We start from the raw sequence: 11,978 nt of genomic DNA on the forward strand, positions 1-11,978 counted from the left end.
AAACCACTTCGTCCTGGTTGTGTGGGACCATGAGGTGTGGCACTTGCCTGAGGTGGATTCTGTGAAAACACATCATTGTGTTTGTACTCGATGAAATTACTTTTCGTCGCAGGGTAAACAAGTAGGAGTCGGGCAGCCCTGCACGATATAAACGTGCGAAACACTCATCTTTTACTTTAAATTGATTTGAGCCATCGTTGGTGACTGAGTCAGGTGCAGGAGCACATAGCTTGGATTGTAGATGGCCCACTGTTGATATAAATCATTGAAAGGTATAGAAAATTGGATTAGACTCAAAATAAACAACACTCCAGGGTCAAATGAGTCTGCAGACACAGGTTTTTATCGGCTCCAGCTCCGATCAGCACTGATGGAAACATGACACCTGGGAAAAGGGCTAATTCCCTCTTCTTCTCTTCTTCCTCTTCAGTTTGGCCCTGTAGATAATGACACTCCACAACATCATCACACACATTTAAACCTCTGGACGTTCGTGCGTAAATGGCCACGAATGTTTGTACCAATTGTTATTTACGTCTCGGGAGAAACGTGCAAAGCGATTTTTGGCTCAGCTGGAAAAAAACAAAGAAGCAGAAAGGCAAACTCCGTGTGATGTAATATCACGTGCAGACACGTATTCCTGCAAATGTTGGTGTAAAAGAGAGAAGCAAGTATATTTTAACCATTAATCTTACACAGCTGCAATATGGTTGATGGCACAAGCTGCGGTTGCTAGGAGACGACAACCAAAACTGTAAAAGCTGAATAACTATTATGAGAGGGGGGATGGTGTGAGGTTGGCAGCTGAATGGAATCTGTCCCTCGTTAATGACTCTCGTACTCTCCCTCACTGTATGCACGTCTCGGATGTTTGGTACCTTATTGTAAATAATGCCACGAAAAAATAAAAACACAGGGAGAAAAGCGAGCAGATTGGCCTCTGGGAAATTGGTGTCACTCCCTGAAATTAGCTGCTGCTTTGTGAATCTGAATAGAATAATTAGCGGTTGATCACTTCTGCCAGCCGGATCAGTTTCTTGCATAATTCTCTTCCATCTTTGGACGATGCACCGGAGTGGTTTGACATTTCTGGGTCACCTCTCGCTGCCGAGGCAGTTTTTTAGGGTTCAGTGGTGAATCGATACATGAAGATGCTGTGTTTTCTCGATGCCACGTAATAAAACCACGGCTCCCCGGCTGGAACAAGGGAGCAGAGTTTTGACTGCGGTGTCACGATGTGGAGGTAATAAGACGATGCCCCAGGGCGGCGTCACCCGCTCCACGGTTCTCTTTCTTTGTCTCGTACACAAAGAAACTCAGTCCAGTCTCGGTTGACTTTGCTTTATCAAAAATACGGAATTCATCCCAAAGTCCAAATGCCAGTCAAGGGTATCCAGTGAACATCCTTTTCAGAGATGCAACACACACAAATACATACAAACACACACTGGGACCATTTCCTCCCTGCGATGCCGACGCTCTCAGGCTTTATGGTCAAATCAGATGCGGTAGATGGGAGAGAAAGTGCTTCTGGAGAAAAGAGGAAAGGTCGATGTGTCTTCAGTTTGCTCTTTCATTCCGCGCGGCAGCAGGTTATCAAAATGCCATTGAAAGATTTCATTGAAAGAAGAGAAACAAGTACAGTAAAACCTTTTCTCTGAGGGTCACACCTGTTCCAGCACTGAGACCTTTTACCCAGCGAGCTGTAGTGTATCCATTAAAATATGAAATCACAGTTGTGCAGGTATCTTGCACGAGAACTTGGTCTTGTAAGAAGCGGACGTTTCCTTATGTTATTCAGTGGGGAACAGATCAAAGCAGTGCATTACCACTTCAGACAAACTGGGCCAGCAGTAGCCCAGAGGTTGACCAAGTGTGCTTGTGACCACGAGGCTGTCATCCGTATTCCCAAGATTGGCTGGGAAAAGACTGAGCCATTAAAGGTCCCTGGAACAAGGCATCTAACTCTCCGGGGATGGGTTTCCGAGCCGCGTTCTTGTACAAGTAGGATCAACATGAAAAGTGTTTTTTGAGGCTAAAACAGTGTAAACGTCCAAAACAACGAAGGAAAATGTTCATCGTCCCATTTTCTGTGATCGGCTATTGGGATTTCATGAAGTGCAGGGACGCTGGGGGTCAGTCAGACTTTGGGTCGCTGAGAGGACGACTATATAAATGAAATACAAACTTCCTTTGGAAGAGTTTCTTTTGTTTGTCCCATGATGCAGTTTGAAAGCAGGATTTTCATTCATGCACCTTTGCTACAGAAAACAAACAACATGACGACTCTTATTTTTTTGTTCATGCAAACCTTGTTGAGCTTAGTCGAGCCGTCACTTGATATTTTTAGACTCATTCACACAGCAGGTCATGTTTTCTTCCCGAGGAGCTAAATTTTTGATTAGCTTCATGCAGCATTAGCTGTTTCTCACTGGAATACGTGTCATGCTAGTTGCCGGAGGCGTCCATCAAAAGGTGGCGTGTGGTTAAATAATAAAAAACATAAAAAGAGGTGTGGTGTAAGAATCATTTCATCGGGTTTCCAGCAGCTGTTTTAAAATGTATTTTCTGCCTGAAAGCTTCGTCGATTTCATCAAAAAAACAAACATTCTGAAATTACATTTACTTTTCAGTCAACAGCAATTTGGTGAAACGATGTGAATGATTCTAAACAACAAACCTATCTGTTGTTGTGCTGAACCCGCCGCTCGCTAATTCAGAACAGACCCCGCACATAGTGTGAAGCTGACCAGAGAGAGAGAGGACCTTCTCACTGTCACGCCGCGGCCTCCAGAGAGACACAGGCACAGTGAGGCAGAAATCTCCCATCCCCTATTTTCAGCTTTGCCAGCCAAACGTGTTGAAGCTGTCATCCTGCCGTCTGTCCCGGTGAAGACATCCTGACTCTAATGGCCAGTGTGGACCTGTTTGGGAAAACCAGCAGGGAGGCTCGTGCAAAACCTCAGCACTGTCACGTCACATGCACCCCCCCCACCACTATTAACAAAGCAGGGGATTGGACGCTTGCAGCAAAGAGGACAGACTGAAATGGATGAAGATGTGAAGATGGCGACCTGGACGTCTGTCAGACTGACGTGTCTCTACTTCCTCCCATTGGACAAAATATCCAGAATACAGGCGCCGTTAACATGTGATTGCTTTTTATGCTACAGTCACTAATTTATTTTTATATAATTAAATAAAAGTGAACATGACTGTCTTTGACTCCTTAGTTTGGTCACATCTGCTAACATGGAGCAGGGCGGGGTCTACGACATACCGGAGCCAGCCACCAGGGGGGCGATCCACATGGTTTGGCTTAACCTTTGGGGGCGCCGTTTTTCCACAGTGTCACCTCTGTTCATCAACACAACCACAGAAAGTGATGGGAACCCACAAAGTCCAACATCGGATTTCGCCAGAAATGAATAATTTGTCTTTTGCCAACTAATTACAGGAAAAACACGGAGACGATCTCAGCGGCTGCTTCACAATAAAACTCTTTGTCACAAGAGGGAAAACCGTTAAATTAAAATACAATACAATGGTTAATGCAGCCGTCACGTTGCTGGAATTAAATTAAAAGTTACACAAAGAGCAGAAACTACAGTTCCAACACATCTGGTTGATTATAGATAATTTGCTGTCTCTTGTGCAAACGTGCTACAGACGACGCAGGTGATTCATCAGCAAACATTTTAAACAGAAACCGGCGAGTTGATTGTGATGTCGGTTCCTTTTGAAGTCTCTCTTCTGTTCACTTTGCATCTCTCAGAAATCAAGCAAACAATTATATTTAGAGTTTATTATCTCACCTTCTCCACTGCAGCCCCCTCCCTCTGGAACTCTCTCCCCCAACACCTCAGACATTCTCCCTCACTTCAAAAATGGACTCCAAACTTTTTAAATCTGCTTTTAATCTGTGATTTATTTATGTGATATAATTGTTTTTAATAGAAAACAACTGCTATAATGTTACCTTGTTGTTATTGTTTTTATGTTAAGTGCCTTCGAGCACCTTTTAAAATTATTATTATAACTTGTCTTGAGCTAAATCTTTGTTTTCACACAGACCTAAAGTATGTTGAGTTTACAAAATGGTGATAATCTCCCCATAATCTGGTCCTGCATGCTGAACAAGGTTTAGTTCCGCGTGAGCAGTTTTCCGTCAGAGCGTTTTGTTAAATATTGTGATACACATCTAAATATTTCATGCCTGTTGAACGCCCAGAACTGACGAGTCAATTAGTCTTTTTTTTCAGACAGCTCTTTAAAATCCAACATGTCTTCCCATGAGGCCGCCTGGTTTGCATGAATCAGATGGTTCAGGTGTTCACGTTCCGCTGCCTCAGGTTATCGTCTGTTCACTTTTCAAACCTTTTTTCCTTGAGTTCATGTTGCGGACTGTCCCGAATGGCAGCGTTTACTCAAACATAATGTGAAAAGTGGAAAAGGATTCTGCGCTAATCAATATTTATGGACCTCTCCGTTCACTTAATGACTTAATAGGGAATAAACATTTCTGACAACATCAGTTCAAGGATGATTTTATTCATTTATTTCGCACCATTTGGCCTCTTTTCATTTATGACAGTGTGACGCAGGCATCTACTGAATCTGTATAAAACATTTATGTGTAAATTACTTTAATTTGCATGTGCTCATCTCGCCCAAAGTTAAATTTCATGCCTGAGATGGAGTAACAATGGTCTGCATTTTTATTTCATGGCTTTTTGAAAGTCCACCTGTTTTTTATCCACTCATCTGAGGGTTGAGTTGAGGCTTAGCTTCCAGACGTGTCTCTCCCTAACAAAGCTTTCTCTTCCTGGGAATCTTGTGGCGTTCCAAGGCTAAACGTATATGTAACCCCTCCAGCGAATTCTGGGTGTACTCCCAGTTTGACGTGCCCAGAATTCCTTCATTGCCCAGGGAGGATCCTGATCAGATGCCTGATCCATCTCCAACTGCCTCCTAACGACACGAAGGGGCAGCTCTACTCTCCAGAGGCCATCCGTCCATCTCATGCTCCATCCTTCCTTCACTTGTGCTTCTTAAATATATGAAATCAAGAATCGGGAGAAGTTGCTTGTTCTTTTTCATCCTCTGACTTTTGTTTGCAGAGTCTTTTTCCTCTCAGGAGCCACTTAACTGCATTCCTTCAAATATACATTAAGTTAATTATTTCCACTTTCATCTCATCTCGCAAAATTAAAGGTGAATTAATTTTGTTTGGGCCTAAGGCGGCAAAGAAAAGCGTCTCCGATGTGCTCCCCCAAGTTTGCAGATTCATCTCTGTCTGTGTGGTGTACAGAGTAAAGACCCCAGACAAAAAAACTATAATAAGAATACAATTACTTTCTTTATCATGATGCCAAAAGACAAGGTATACAGCACAGTGCTCATCCAGTGTATCTCAGCTCTCCACCCTGAAGCCTCTCCCCGCTGCGCCTGGGAAGCAGAGAAAAACTCCATGGGAAATTTAAAACTCTGTACGACACCTTTGGAAATGGTTAGCAGTGATTTGAAGATGTGCTAAGTGGGAAAAATGTGTTGCTCTCTCAGGTGCTTGCAAATACGCATCAACAGGGGGTCTCAGCTTAGTTTCTAGCTTTGGGATAGAGTAAAACCTTTGGTTCAGGAAAAGTAAAGAGTTTCTAGGTCATGTTACCTCACTATTGCATCTTTTAGACGACTAGAACTCTCTGGGAATCCAACAAGTCAGTAAAAAAACACATAAATGTATACTGTGAGAACATGTATGATGGACACCATGTATGATGGAGATGGTAAATTATTTGGATACTACAGAAATCTTTAAATTCAAGATGTTTCCATAACAACAGAATAATTTAGTGGGAACAAAACTACTCAATGCAACTCTACCTCTTCAAAATCGAGGAAAAAAGATTTGGAAAGTGGCAATATAAATATAAATACAAACGAAATTTCTTCTGTGTTCTTCCAATAACTGATCACTGATGTCATTGTTCAGGTCTGAAACAGAATTTCGCACTAATTATAGAGAAATGAGAAAGTTCAGAGAAAGTTATTCGACACTGAGACCGTATTGACTTTAAAAGCGGTTGTTAATTTCCTGAGGAATTTTACCTTGAGAGAATCATTCCATTAAACGCTGGATAGAGGGAAGAAAAAAAGACATTTTCTGCATTTTCAATTGATCTGCTGTGAAATTCTCAGCTCAACATTTAACTGGAATTAGTAAATTGGAAATGTACCAAGTGAAAACTAATTTAGCCTCTAATTAGGGCCAAATAATGGGAGTTTGAAATGAGCAGGCAAACATGGCTGCATGAAGCCTCCTGAGGGCCTGAGACAATCCCCCCAAAATCAACGCAATCCTCAGTAATGTCTTCCCCAGACTGCTAATTTGGAGCAGAGGCAATGTATTTATTCGTATTGTGTGTGTATGCTGCTTTAAAGAAATTAGATTTTTAACTATTGGATCAATCTAAATACCAAAGGACCTCTCTCTCTCATTGTAAGAGTGAAATCACGCCCGGGAAAGGTTGTGAAAACTGAACAGTTGCAACATAAAAGTTAGATCTGACCCTTGTTCAGGATACAAGACTCTTCACAACCTCTGATTGAAATAGTTTTGTTTGGATTCCTTGTTTTTGTGTCAGACTTTTAATTCCCCATGTCATTTCCTGTTTTAATTTGAAGTTACTCGCGTCTCGTATTTGCTTCACATCCTGTCTTTATGTGGTTTCCTGCCTTAGTAATCGTTTGCTCCGGCCTAATGTGTTTCACCTGCGCCCAACTACACCTCCCTTGTGTATTTAGTCTCCCACCTCCTTTCAGTCCTGTTTGGTTTCCTCTCTTGTGTTCTCTAGTTTTTTGCTTCTGTTTGCTGCCTGAGCTTTGAGTTTGGAGGATATTTAAGTTTGTGCCTGTTTGTTTGCAAGGACTCACTCCAATAAGAGAGGAACCCTCCCTGCAAAAATGTTTGTGTGGACTCCTTCAACCAGAAAAACAATGTTGATGTCTCAGAGCAACGACATGAGTCATTTATCAGAATAGTCGGTAAAACGTGACCACAAACAAATGGAAGTGGAGCAGGACCAGTGGGAGAATGTAATGGTTTTGAATATGCTGAATAAAAGTGTGTGAAAAGGTCCAAACCTCTTAATGAAGCAGGATTATCCAGTGAGTTCAAGGGAACTGATCTCAGAACAGAGAGTGGCCACATGAGGAGGAAGGAACTGCTTATCTGAGATGAGATGAGGTGATTAGTCACATTAACACCTGAACAACAGGGGGAGAGATTCCCCTCCAGATTAAAACGAGTGCAGCTAAGATCTGAACGATAATCATTTTACATAACTAAGAAGAATAAAAGTTGAACTCACCAGAAGTCCATCATGTCTTCAGATATCGACTTTTCTCAACGAGATGAAAATGTTCCGGCATGAAATTGGTTTTATTCCTTGTACTTACTTCTCACTTGCTTCTTCCCAGTTGAATGAAATGAAAATAATGATCAGCTGGTACATTTCTTTATCCTCTACTAACATCAGAATGTCCGGGCAGCGTGGAGGAGTTTCAGCCTTTTTATCGTAATGCCAAAGTTCTGAAGTCTGACGAAGGGGAGACTGAATCAGACGTCGATTGTCGTTGTTCGTTGGCTACGAATAAATCATTTCCTCAGCGAAGCAGAGAAAAAGGTTCTTCAGTTGAAACAGCGAGGCTACGTGGAATATTATTAATCACACAACTTCAAAGAAGAGAAAGGCCTCCGCACAGTTTCCTTCAACGTTTTACAGATGGAACTCCCACTGATCTTTTTGAGCTCATAGATTCATATTTTCACAGCTGGTAGAAAAGTAAATAAGTAAGATTGTATTTCATCATGTTGAAAAGTAGATCCACCTGATTTAAAGGGTGTGATGGATACGTTAGAATTTAAAATGATGGAACTCATTAAGTTATTGAGCCTCTAACGTAAAAAAAATGTTTTTAATGCGAAAATAATTCAAGTTCTAATTCTTATTGTTTAAAACAATTTGAAGAAGCGTGTGCAATCTTGGAAAAACTGACCATTCACAATATTGTGGAGGTTTAGAGTGAAAGTGTTTGCATGATGTTTAACACTATATTCATATTATATATAATATAATATCTCATCCAGATATTAATTTATCCAGACATGTAAGAGTAATAATGTCCCAGTTGTGTGTATCTACGCAAATTATTGCTGCTTCTGCTCAAAACATTATACTAGACGTTTGCACTTCTAGAAAAGTGTAAATATACTCATTATGTGTATTGAGTGCATTCTACACTAATACTGAAATAGTATTTAAACTGTTTGTACAAGGTTTGTACCACATCCTCAAAAATACTTTATATTTCCCATATATTTCACAGGATTCATATTTATGTGTGAAACAGAAAAGAAAATCATAAAGTTCTTCGCAGGAAACATTTGGACCTGTGAAATACAATATTACAAATTGCTCCTGAGCAATCACATATTCTCTCGCTCTTATTTCTTTTTTTTTCATCTAGTTTTGCTATAGCTAAAACTTTTTTCCTGCGTGACTAACGGGTGATTTAGTCAAATCTATTTTGAGAAGAGCTCCTCGTCTGCAGTGTGTCTGTGTCCTGCTGCCAAAGGCTCCTGAAGCTCCCACGTTTTTTTCTCTCCATTGCGGCGTGGAGGACGGCCGCACTATCGAAGAATCACAAGTCGGTTGAATCGAGATATTAAAAGAGCTCGGGCCCCTCGGGACGTCTGAAGCTGGGCTGCGCCGGACCCATGTCTAATAAGGTGGAGAGGAGCAGAGCATCATTTCAAATCTACTTCCTCGATGCGTCTTTTATCAGGTGGATTGGCTGATTTTTAACTTCACACAAAAGTGACGCCGGCCCAAGTGCTTGTTAGGAAATGATCTGCTCGTGCAACTCTATCGCTCTCACATCTATAAATAGTATCTCCTGACAAATTGAGGTTGCTCTTATCAGAAAATTGAGATTTCACAGCTTTGAGGGTGAGATGTGAAGTGACACATCAAAGGGCTTCTGGTCTGGGTTGAGCCGGGCGGGGAGGGGGGGGGGGGGGGGGGGCTGATGGCAAAGGGGGAAGCGTATCTCCCTCGGAAAAAAAACGGAGAGCCAGATGAAAATTGAGCCAGAGAGGCGCCGCTGCCGCTCGGACTCGTGTCAAGGGATGATGGGAGAAACGTGCAAAGTTATCAAGAGGGTGTGGCCAGAGAGGGAGAGTCGTTTAAATTAGAAAATATTACTCTAACCAGATATCTGTATCCACCATGTGAGGAACAGGTATCATAAATAATATTTGTTTGTTTAACCTTCCCAGTTTAAATCAGAATGCTGCTGCCTCCTTATATGTTTGTCAGTTTTCAGACGTGACCTCCGGAGGATGTCCGCAGGAATCGGGTTTCTCAGGAGTTTGAGGAAAAATAAGACGTACAGACATTTGGTCACATGTTTCCAGATGTACGCTCAGATCAACGCAGAAATGTTTGCATTCAATTCCTCAAAACAACAGGATGGAGAACATTCCCGACCCCGAGCATTCAACCTGGTACTGACGCTGCACGTTGTCTTCCTCACAAGAACGTTCCCGGTGTGACCCTAATATCTTTGTTCACGACTTTCAGGACTTCCACGAAGAATGACGGAAAGATTTAACGGATTGAAAAAAGAAAAGTATGATTTACTAATCCTGCTGTGATGCATGATGCATTAGGGAGTTGAAATATATCATCATCGGCAATCACTCCACTGCCTTCTGGGGGGTCCATGCTGATGGATGACTTTCACTGATTAATTGGATTTGTATTCATATTAATCTTTATGAAATTACAACTCCACTTTCCCGTCAATCTCACGTTTCTGTTTTGATGAATCCAGCTGTTGAAATACAGCCCACAGCTTTGTTATTTCACAATTTTCAGTTTATTTCTCTCAGTTTTATGCAGTTTTACAATTGTTTGTATTATTATGGACAATCGTTTTGTGTTGCTGACGTTAAAGCAGGTACAACGCTCTTCAAGTTTGTCGTTTTAGTTTAGGACAAAAAGATGCTAACATTTGCCAGGCTACAGCAAATGTTATCTTTTAATGACCAATATCATAATATGAAAGCTTCTATGTTGCGCTGACGTCCTTTGGAGCCATGTTTGCTTGACCAATCGTGAATCATGATGTTCCCCCCCTCGATTTTATAGCATCAAAAAACAAATTTAAACCAAACTTCCTTAACTCTTGACTTTTGTTTGGTTTCATCTCCCATCTGCAAACATGGAGGAGGCAACAGACACACAGAAACACCTCAAATCATCCATCCTCCCCTGGGAACACGATCCTCTGCACCGATTTCACTGTAAACCATCCTGTATTTGAATTTCAGTTCAGTCCAACCTGGTGGATTCACTGAGACAAAGCTATCCCAATTTGCATCTAGACTCTTGTTTTGTGACGCATGCGAAGAACAATGTATTCACCGCAGTCTTTTGTAAAGTGCATAATACCCGTTATAAACTGCTCCATTCCACTTGCACAGATAAGAGCTGGAAGACTATACCTGCTCCATTATATCTCTGCCCTGCTCTGTTCGCAGAGGCCAGTGGCTATAGTCTCTCTGCTGATAGCCGAGTAATCTCGAGCCTTCATCTCTCTGCAGCTCTGTCGGCCGATTCCTCCAACTGTATTAAAAAAAAACCACACGAGCAAAATCTCCTCGACCAGGGAAGCGTTTGCCACTTGCCTAGAGCACATGAGATGTGGCAGAATTGTGCAGTATTCATCTGCAAAGTTTGTTCCACATATCGGGTTCAAAATGTTATATCTCTTGCATGTGTTGCATTGAATTATGCATGGAGGAAGGCAGGCTATACCATCACTGATAACACGATCCACAGAAATACTACAAGGGCTGTGTCATCTCGCTAATAATTCCAAATGAGCTTGGTTAGCTAACCAGTGCTCTAATGAAATGAGATCCCCATGGGTGGTGAGTGCTTCACTACTAATGAGAACACACAGCTCAGGACAAGACAACTTTTCTGTGGCCTGATTACACAGGTTTGCAATCAAAGGCCTGCAGATGTAGGAGGCTTCTGCTTCCACTTGCTGTATAACGCTCGTGCTCATCTGTTATGCTGTGTGGGCTGCACATGCTTATTTTAACCATTAGATAATGGGTCGTCTAAAAATACTTTGGGCAGTTCTGCTGGATTTCCTATATATTCAAAAATGATTTCCTCGTCCACACAGACACAGGATTTCAAACTTTATTTTGCAGTAATACGCAAACTAAACAAAATATTCATAGATTATTAATATATACATATTTAATATATAATATGTTCGTATTATTTATGAAAGCTCCAAAGTAAACAGGAACGTTTTTTGGACTTTTATCTGCAGCCCACACAAATTTCAATATTTCAAGATAACCAGTTCCCTCGCTGAGTCTGACTGTAGCTGTCGATGCCGGGGCTTTGTTGAATATTGACCATATCTGGAGGAGTTCACTGCTGAGCTGGAGGCAGAGATGGTTCCCTGATCTGAGGTTTTTTTTATGGTTCGATCAAAAATTAAAATGTCTGTGCAGGATTTTATTTTTTTTTTACATCTAAATCATCTTAAAAGAAACAACAACCTGTTAATTTTTTTTTTACTGTAAATGCTTCTGTTAACCTACAACTGCTGCTTTAACTGCTATTCACCACATCCTGATACATTAATTATCTTTCACTCTCAATCAATGTTTGCACTATTCCACTTTTTACTTGTCTCATTCTTTCTACCGAAACTTTTCCATGAACAAAGATCAATCAACACCACAGGAGGACGAGGAGGCCACCGACCGTTTAATGTAGCGTGTGTGTTTAATCACGCGTGACTGGTCGGGTCACGGGTCGTAAGTTAACAGGTTTGACTTGGAGATAATTGTGGCTTGGCGAGGGTTTGTAAAAAAATAGAATCAT

The 11,978-nt window shown here is 41.4% G+C and overlaps 1 long non-coding RNA gene across 1 annotated transcript; it reads right to left on the reverse strand.

The window, feature by feature from the left end:
• Nucleotides 1-4,584: 4,584 nt before the first annotated feature.
• Nucleotides 4,585-7,785, reverse strand: LOC138407312 (uncharacterized). Its single transcript, XR_011240743.1, has 3 exons — nt 7,371-7,785; nt 7,144-7,231; nt 4,585-5,448 (listed from the first exon to the last, which is right to left on the reverse strand). It is a non-coding gene; the product is annotated as an uncharacterized lncRNA (long non-coding RNA).
• Between the last annotated feature and the right edge of the window lie 4,193 nt (nt 7,786-11,978).

This window comes from Paralichthys olivaceus, chromosome 3 (assembly GCF_024713975.1).
Source record: "Paralichthys olivaceus isolate ysfri-2021 chromosome 3, ASM2471397v2, whole genome shotgun sequence".
In the NCBI taxonomy this organism is placed as follows: Eukaryota; Metazoa; Chordata; class Actinopteri; order Pleuronectiformes; family Paralichthyidae; genus Paralichthys; species Paralichthys olivaceus.